Source organism: Carcharodon carcharias (assembly GCF_017639515.1).
Source record: "Carcharodon carcharias isolate sCarCar2 chromosome 27 unlocalized genomic scaffold, sCarCar2.pri SUPER_27_unloc_1, whole genome shotgun sequence".
In the NCBI taxonomy this organism is placed as follows: domain Eukaryota; kingdom Metazoa; phylum Chordata; class Chondrichthyes; order Lamniformes; family Lamnidae; genus Carcharodon; species Carcharodon carcharias.
In genome coordinates, this window is record NW_024470624.1 from 2,309,862 (window position 1) to 2,319,335 (window position 9,474).

A 9,474-nucleotide genomic window follows, 5' to 3' on the forward strand; every position below is an offset into this window, starting at 1 on the left:
ATAAATGTCCTTCATCAGCTTTTGTGGATCATTTCAGTGGAAAAGTGCACTCCCAGGCTCAAAGAGCATCAGCCCACTGGAAGCAAAGCCGTGAGACCGGCCAGTCCAGCAGAAAGAAACCCTCCGACCCTCCCACTTCACCAAGTGTCAGAATGAACATGGTTCAGTCCTGGATGTGATTAACAGCAGCAATAACAGCAGAATCCAACCCCTGTAATCACTTGTGAACTCTGTAGTGTCCGAGCAGGGTGGATAACAGAGTGAATCCTTTCCCACACACAGAGCAGATGAACGGCCTCTCCCCAGTGTGAACTCGCTGGTGGATCAGCAAATAGGTTGACCGAGTGAATCCCTTCCCACACTCAGAGGAGGTGAATGGCTTTTCTCCTGTGTGAAACCGCCAGTATGTCAGCAGGGTGGATGAATTGCTAAATCCTTTCCCACACACACAGCAGGTGAATGGTCTCTCCCCGGTGTGAACCCACTGGTGTGTTCGCAGATGTGTTGACCGGCTGAATCCCTTCCCATAATCAGAGCAGGTAAACGGTCTGTCCCCGGTGTGAACTTGCTGGTGTGTCTGCAGGTTCAATGACTTAATGAAGCCCTTCCCACACTCAGAGCAGGTGAACAGCCTCTCCCCAGTGTGACTGTGTTGATGAGTTTCCAGCTCAGATGGGCAGTGGATTCTCTTTCCACAGTCGCCACACTTGCACAGTTTCTCCATGGTGCAGATCTCATAGACAGACATAGAGTCTATGTCTATCCATGTGTTGAGATTCTGTTGAGGCCGTGAACATACTGAGAACACATGAATGTTCTCATCCGCTGTGAATAGTGTGATTTTGTTTTCAGGCTGTGTAACTGGTGAAAGCTCTTCCCACAGTCAGTGCACTGGAAACACTCTCACTTGGGTGTGTGGGTCTTGGGCCTTTTCCAGGCTCCCTGATGTTTAGAACCTTCTAAAGTTGACAGAACACAGAAACATTTATCCTTCTAGATTCAAAGGCTGATGATATTCAGGTCCCAGTGAATCATGTGACTGTCAGATCTTAAGGTGATGGTTGGTTTGAGATTTCTGTCTGTAAATCCTCCCCTTCTGATTTCCTATAAAAGGAGTTTACAAAAGACATCACTGTCAGTACAGGATAGAAATTCAGAACAGATAATTCTAGTTTCTGTGGAACATTCTGTCCTCTCCGTCCCACACAATTTTCCCCCAGAATGAGAAAAGAAATGGAAAGGGGGAAACATTGATTTCCTCACAGATGTTGCCCAGAGGAGGAAGTTTCAGTCTGAAGCTCATTGTCCAACTTGTGACGTCCACAATGGGAACCTGCCTGAATCAGCCAATAGAAATCACTCTGCTCCGCGGTGACTTCCACGGGTTCCAGTCTGCAGGCCAGGCGCGCGGACACGGGAGCCCCGCCCCCACCCATCGTTCCCCCTCCACCTCCCCCCTCCTCGAGCCAAGGTTTCCAGGCAACCGGCTGACGGCTCCGGCCAGAGCGAGAAACCGCTGAGAACTCGGGTGGGGGGGAAGCTGCGCATGTGCGGTGGAGAGCCCGCCCCCTCTCGTCATGGTGAGGGGCTGATCAATAGGAAGAATTGGAGGACCGGAAGGACTCTGGTCCTCCAGCCAATCAGTGCGCGGGCTTTGTCTGAATGAAGATTGAGCTTCACACAGACTAAAACTTCTTCCTGTGTCCAACATCTGTGAGTAAAACACTTTCTTTTCTCCCCCTTTCCATTTCTTTTCTCATTCTGGGGGGAAATTGTTGACTTGCAGGAACTGAAGGGAAAGGAAGTGAATCCAGGGAGGGTGCAGACTCTGGAAAGGCTGGCCCAGGTCTCTCTCTCTTGAAGACATTGACATCCTTTACTCCCTCAGCTTCACACATTTATTTGTCTGGGTCTCTTTCTTCATGTTCACAATTAAAGGGGTGGTTTCCCCAGGAGATGGCTGACATTTAAGGGTAAACAGTAAATTAGTTTAGGACGGAGATAGGTCTAGTGTTGTTATATGGTAGATATTAGATATATTATTTATGGTTCTGTAATAAAGAACATTTATTACTATTTCTAGTCTTGTAATATAGCACCGTAACCACGTTATTTATTTCAGTCATAGCGTTATTATGGCACAGAAGGAGTCCATTCAGCAACTTGAGTCAATGCTGACTCTCTGTAGAGCAATCCAGTCAGTTCCAATCCCTCTATATCCCCGTTCCCCTGCAAGTTTATTTCCCTCAAGTGTCCATCCAATTTTTTTTTGAAATTATTGATTGTCCCCAGCGGGTTCTAGGACATGACCACCTGCTGCCTAAATAAAGTGCTTCCTCATATCCCACCTATATCTCTGTTGAAATAATCCTGTACTGTATGTCACACTTCACCCATTATTATAGGCACAGACATATATTAAGATGAGTAGACTGGTTGATGATTTTCAATGCTGCAAAGATTAGTGGTGAGCCAGAAGTTTAGAAAAATCTTGGCACTAGCAAAGCATCATGAACAAAAAAAGGGAGAGAAACTGGAGTATGACTGAAAACTAGTAAGAAATATAAAAACAGAAAGTAAAATCTTCTAGATGTTTATAAAATTGGAAAGAGTAGTGAAAGCGAGCCTTGATCCCCTAGAGGGTGAAACTGGGAAATTAATAATGGGATAGATGAAAATGGCAGAGATGTCAACAAGTATTTTATATCTCTCTTCACAGTAGAAGACACAAAGAGCATCTCAAGACTAGTGAAAAGTGAGGATCAAAAGGGAAGGAGGAACTTAAAACAATCACGATCTGTAGAGCAAAAGTAGCAAGTCAACTAATAGGACTAATGGCTGAGAGCTCTCCGGGACCTGAAGGCCTGTTTCCTCAGGTCTTCAGGAAAGTGTCTGCAGAGATAGTGGATACATTGTTTGTCAGCTTCGAAAATTCCCAAGATTCTGGAAAGGTCCCAGCAGATTGGAAAACCAAAAATGTAACACAATCATTCGAGAAAAGAGGGAGACAGAAAGCAGGAAACTATAGGCCAGTTAATCTAACATCTGTCATTAGGGAACCAGTAGATGTCGCATATTTGGATTTTCAAAAGGCATTCCCTAAGGGGCCAAATAAAAGGTGACTGCACAAGATAAGAGCTCATGGTGTTCGGGCTGATATGTTAGCATGAATAGAGGATTGGCAAACTAACAGGAAACAGAGAATCGGGGTAAATGGGTCACTTTGAGGTTAGCAGTGTGTAAGCAGCGGAGTTCTGCAGGGATCAGTACTGGGGCCTCAACTATTTACAATCCATATTAATGACTTGGATGAAGGAACTGACTGTATTGTAGCCAGGATTGTTGATGATGCAAAGATTGATAGGAAAGCAAGTTGTGAGGAGGATACAACGAGTCTGCAAAGGGATAGGGATAGGTTAAGTGAGTGGGAGTAAAATTAGCAGATGGAGTATAATGTGTGAAATGTGAGGTTGTCCACTTTGGCGGGAAGAATAGAAAAGTAGAATATTATTGAAATGGAGAGAGACTGCAGAATGCTGCCATACAGAGGGATCTGGGTGTCCTTAGACATGACTCACAAAAAGTCAGTATGCAGGTACAGATGAGGAAGGCAATTGGAATGTTGGCCTTTAGTACAAGGGGGATGGAGTATAAAAGTTGAGAAGTCTTACTGCAGTTGTTCAGGGTATTGGTAAGACCACACCTAGAGTACTGTGTACAGTTCTGGGCTCCTTCTTTAAGCAGGGATAGACTTGCATTGGAAGCAGCTCAGAGAGGGTTCACTCAGCTGATTCCTGGGATGAAGGGGTTGTCTTATCAGGAAACATTGAGCAGGTTGGGCCGATGCAAACTGGAGTTGAGAAGAATGAGAGGTGATCTTATTTAAACATATCAGATTCTGAGGCAGCTTGACAGGGTAGATGCTGAGAGGATGTTTCCACTCATGGCGGAGTTTAGAAATAGGGACACAGTTTAAAAATAAGGTATCTCCCATTTAAGATGGAGATGAGGAGGAATTTCTTCCCTCAGAAGGTCGTTCCCACACTCAGAGCAGGGGAACGGCCTCTCGCCGGAGTGAACTCGCTGGTGTCTCAGCATGTTGGAATTCTCTTCCGCAGGGACTAGTGGAGGCCGGGTCATTGAATATATTCAAGGATGAGTTAGACAGATTTTTGATTGACAAGGGAGTTGAGGGTTGTGGGGGGACAGGCAGAAACATGGAGTTAAAGGTAAGATGAGGAGGGATTTCTTCACTCAGAGGGTGGTGAAGCTTTGGAATTCTCAATCCCAGAGGACTGTGGAGCTCAGTCATTAAATATATTCAAGACAGAGATTGATAGGTTTGAGATGGTGCAGATAAGAAGGGATATTGGGGATAGTGCAGGAAAATGGTGCCGAGGTAGGTCAGCCATGATCTCATAGAATGGCCAAGCAGGCTCGAGGGGCCGAAGGGCCTACTTGTGCTCCTATTTCTTATGATCTCTTTGTCCTAGACAGGAAGCGGTGAACGTGGATCTGTCGATCAGCATGAATCAGCACCTTCAGGAGAGTTGGGAGAGTGTATATTAGGTACAGCAGAGTGAGAATGGAGGGAGGGTGTGTGGGACAGAGAGTTACCGCTTTTGGGGGAACGAGGGAGTAAAGAATGTACCATAGAAACGAAAATTGTCTGTTCTGAATTTCTGTCCTGTATTGACAGTGATGACTTTTGTAAACTCTTTTTACAGGATATTAACAGGGGAGGATTTACAGACAGAAATCTCAAACCAAAGGTCAAATTCTCAAAGAGTCACTGGATTTATCTGGACCAGAATATGATCAGCCTTTGAATCTAGAAGGAGAAATGTTTGTCTGTTCTGTCTGCTTCAAAAGGTTTTAAGCCTCAGTGTGACTGGAAAAGGCCCAAGACACACACACACCCGAGTGAGAGTGTTTCCAGTGCACTGACTGTGGAAAGAGCATAAACCAGTTACATAGCCTGAAAATACATCACCATTCATGGTGGAGAGACTGTACACATGTTCTCTGTGTGGACCAGGCTTCAACTGATCGTCAAAGCTGGAGAGACACAAGGACATGCGTACAATGGAGAAACCGTGGAGACTGTGGGAAGGGATTCAAATCCCCGTCTGAGCTGGAAACTCATTGACGCAGTCACAATGGGGAGAGGCTGTTCACCTGCTCCGAGTGTGGGAAGGGATTTGCTCGGTTATATCACCTGCAGATACACCAGAGAGTTCACACCAGGGAGAGGCCATTCACCTGCTCACAGTGTGGGAAGGGACTCAGGAATTCATCTGCCCTGCTGACACACCAGCGATTCACACTGGGGAGAGGCCATTCTCCTGCTCAGAGCGTGGGAAGGGATTCAGTCGGTTATGCAGACTGCAGTCACACCAACGAGTTCACACCGGGGAGAGGCCGTTCACCTGCACCAAGTGTGGAAAGCAATTTATTCAGTTATCCCACCTGCTGTTCCACCAGCAAATTCACACTGGGGAGAGGCTGTTCCCCTGCTCTCAATGTGGGAAGGGATTCACTCAGTTACCCCACCTGCAGATACACAAGTGAGTTTACACTGGGGAGAGGCCATTCACCTGCCCTGAGTGTGGGAAGAGATTCACTCAGGTATCCCACCTGCGGACACACCAGCAAATTCACAATGAGAAGAGGCCGTTCAATTGTTCTGAGCGTGGGAAGGGATTCACTCAGTTATCTAAATTGCAGGTGCACCAGCAGGTTCACACTGGGGAGAAGCCGTTCACCTGCTCTGAGTGTGGGAAGGCATTCATTGCATCATCCACCTTGCTGATACACCAGCGAGTTCACACTGGCGAGAGGCCGTTCACCTGCTCTGTGTGGGAAAGGATTCACTCAGATATCTGACCTGCTGAGACACCAGCGAGTTCATAAGTGATTACAGGGGTTGGATTCTGCTGTTATTGCTGCTGTTATTCACATCCAAGACTGAACCATGTTCATTCTGACACTTGGTGAAGTGGGAGGGTCGGAGGGTTTCTTTCTGCTGGACTGGCTGGTCTCACGACTTTGCTTCCAGTGGACTGATGCTGTTTGAGCCACGTTCAGAAAACTGAGTTTCATATTTCACAGGGATCACAGAATGAAAGGGCGCTTAGCATGTGAAAGATATTTCGTTTGCATTTCTGTTTGGAACCACCCAAAGCATGCCATTATGCCATGGAGATGGGCTGCGGTGGTTAGATGGTTCTTTTGTATAATTTATCTTGGTGTTCCCCACAGAAGAAAACAATCACAGTTCGAGGGTTAAGTTAACTGTAATAGATTGGGAAACTACATGAAAAGTTTATGACGGTAAACAGGCAATAGCTAACATTGAAGGAATTATAACATATTTACAACAAATGTAGATTCCTTTCAGGAACAAAAACCCAACAGGAAAAGTGATGCAACTATGGCCAACAGAAAAGATCTGCATCAGACCAAAGGAAGGGGCTCATAAAGTGGCCAAAAAAGACATAAGGCTGAGGATTGGAGCATGTTTTGAATTGAGCTTTTTTTGAATTCAGCAAAGGAGGACCAAAAAGCTGAGTTCCAAGAGTTCCAAAGACTCACTACCTTCTGAGAGAAAAATGTTCTCCTCTGTCTTAAATGGACAACCCGTTACTTTTAAACCGTGACCCCAATTTCCAGATACTCCCTCAAGAGGAAACATCCTTTCCACATCCACCCTGTCGAGGCCCCTCAGGATCTTATATGTTTCAATCAAGTCACCCTTTTACTCTTCTAAACTCCAGCAGATACAAGCCCAGCCTGTCCAACCTTTCCTCATAAGACAACCCTCCCATTCCAGGTATTAGTCTAGTAAACCTTCTCTGAACAGCTTCCATCACATTTTCATCCTTTCTTAAATAAGGAGACCAACACTGTACACTGTACTCCAGATGTGGTCTCACCATTGCCCTGTATAACTGAAGCATAACCTTCCTACTTCTAACAATAACATTGTTAGCTTTCCTAATGACTTGATTTGCCTGAATAATTAGCTTTTGTGATTCATGCACAAGGACACCCAGATCCCTCTGCATCTCAGAGCTCTGAAATCTCCCACCATTTCGATAATATGCTTCTTTTTTATTCTTCCTGCCAAAATTGACAATTTCACATTTTCCCACATTACGCTCCATTTGCCAGATATTTGCCCACTCGCTTAACATGTGTATGCCCTTTTGTAGTCTCCTTATGTCCTCTTCACAACTTACTTTCCTACCTGTCTTTGTGTCATCAGCAAATTTAGCAACCATGCCTTTGGTCCCTTCATCCAAGTCATTTATATAAATTGTAAAAAGTTGAGGCTCCAGCACTGATCACTGTGGCACACCACTTGTTACATCTTGCCAACCAGAAAATGACCCATTTATGCCTACTCTATTTCCTGTTAGCTAGCCAATCTTCTATCCATGCCAATATGTTACCTCCCACAGAATAGCCTTTATTTTCCACAATAGCCTTTGATGTGGCACCTCATCAAATTCTTTCTGGAAATCTAAGTTAGTGTTCCACCGGTTCCCCTTTATTCACACTGCATGTTCCTTCTTCAAAGAACTCCAGTAAATGAGTAAGCTATGATTTCCCTCTCACAAAACCATGTTGACTCTGCCTGATTACCCCAAATTTATCTACGTGCCCCGTTATAACATCTTTAATAACAGCTTCTCACTTCTTCCTTCTGACAGATGTTAAGCTAACTGGCCTGCTTTCTGTCTCCCTTTTTGAATGAAGGAGTTACACTCACTATTTTCCAATCTAATGGAACCTTCCTGAATCTAGGAAATTTTGGGAAATTTCAACCCACGCATCAACTATCTCACTAGCCACTTCTTTTAGGATCGTAGGATGAAGTCCATCAGGAACTGGCTTCTTGTCAGCCTGCAGCTCCAACAATTTGTTCAGTACCACTTCTTACGGTGACTGTAATTTTCTTGAGTTCCTCCGTCCCTTCCATTTCCTGATTTACAGCTATTTCTGAGATGTTATTTGTATCTCCTGTAGTGAAGACTGACGCAAAATACCTGTTCAATTCATCTGCCATCTCCTTATTTTCCATTATTAATTCCCCAGACTCACTTTCTATAACACCAATGCTCACTTTGTTAACTCTTTTCTGCTTCAAACATCGAGAGAATGTCTGTTTTTCTACTTTCAGCTAGCTTTCTCTCATACTCTAATTTTTCTCTCCTTATTAATATTTTCATCTGTCTTTGCTGTTTTTTATATTCTGTCCAATCTTCTGATCTGCCAGCCATCATTGTACAATTATACGCTTTTTCTTTAAGTTTAATACCATGTTTTAACTTTTATAGTTAACCACAGATTGTGCATCGTCCCCTTGCAATTTTTCTTCCTTGTTGGAATGAATCTATTCTGTATATTCTGAAATAACCCCTTAAATGTCTGCCACGCATCTCTACTGACCTATCCCATAACCTAATTTGTCAGGTCACTTTAGCTGGCTCTGTTTTCATGCCCTCATAATTGCCCTTCTTTAAGTTTAAAATACTAGTCTTTGACCCACACTTCTCTCCTTCAAACTGAATGTAAAATTCAATCACATTGTGGTTGCTGCTACCTCAGGGCACATTCACTATTAGGTCATTAATTAATCTTATCTAATTGCATAATACTGGGTCTAATATAGCCTGCTCTCTGGATTGGTTCCAGAACGTTCTAAGAAGGTATCCTGAAAACATTCTATGAACTTCCCATCTAGGCTACTTTTGCTCATCTGATTTTTCCAGTCTATATGTAATTAAAATACCTTTCTGACAAGCAGCCATTATTTCTTCCTTTCTACTCCATCCTACCGTGTGGTTACTGTTAGGGTGCCTGGACACCACTCCCACAAGTGACTTCTTCCCTTTATCATTTCTCCTCTCTACCCAAACTGCTTCTACATTCTGGTTCCCTGAACTTGGCCATCACTCTACATTGTGTTAATGCCATCATTAATTAACAGTGCCACCCATCCACCTCTTCCAAGCTTCCTGTCCTTCCTAAATGTCATGCATCCTTCAATATTCTGTTAGTCTCCAAAGTCCCAGGAAGGTATTGAAAATGTCAGATTTTGTAAATAGCTATATTTAATTGTTTATTTAATTTCAAGATAGAATGGAGTTGGGAGTCTGAAAGATAACGAATTGGCAAGTCTACCTGGATCCAAGACCCATGTGATTCACATCGCCATGGAGTGGGGTCTGATAGGGGAAGGATCCACAGGAAGCCATTGTAGAATCAGATTGGAAAGTTCTCCTAAAAGGCATCCCTGAATTTCACAGACACATCAGTCTGCCAGGGTCCAAGAAAGAAGGAGCTGATAGAGATGGCATGTCTCTGTTTCACCACATGGGAATGTGGATGAGACCTTGTGCTCAGATTGAAAAATCAAATTAATGAGGATTTAAAATGAGTCTGGAAGATTCGCCTTGCTTGAGTTAG

At 44.1% G+C, this 9,474-nt stretch overlaps 1 protein-coding gene across 1 annotated transcript in view; it reads left to right on the forward strand.

The window, feature by feature from the left end:
- LOC121273703 (zinc finger protein 229-like) overlaps nt 1-9,474 on the forward strand; it is a 1,112,939-nt gene that overhangs the window by 1,023,731 nt on the left and 79,734 nt on the right. The window lies entirely within an intron of this gene.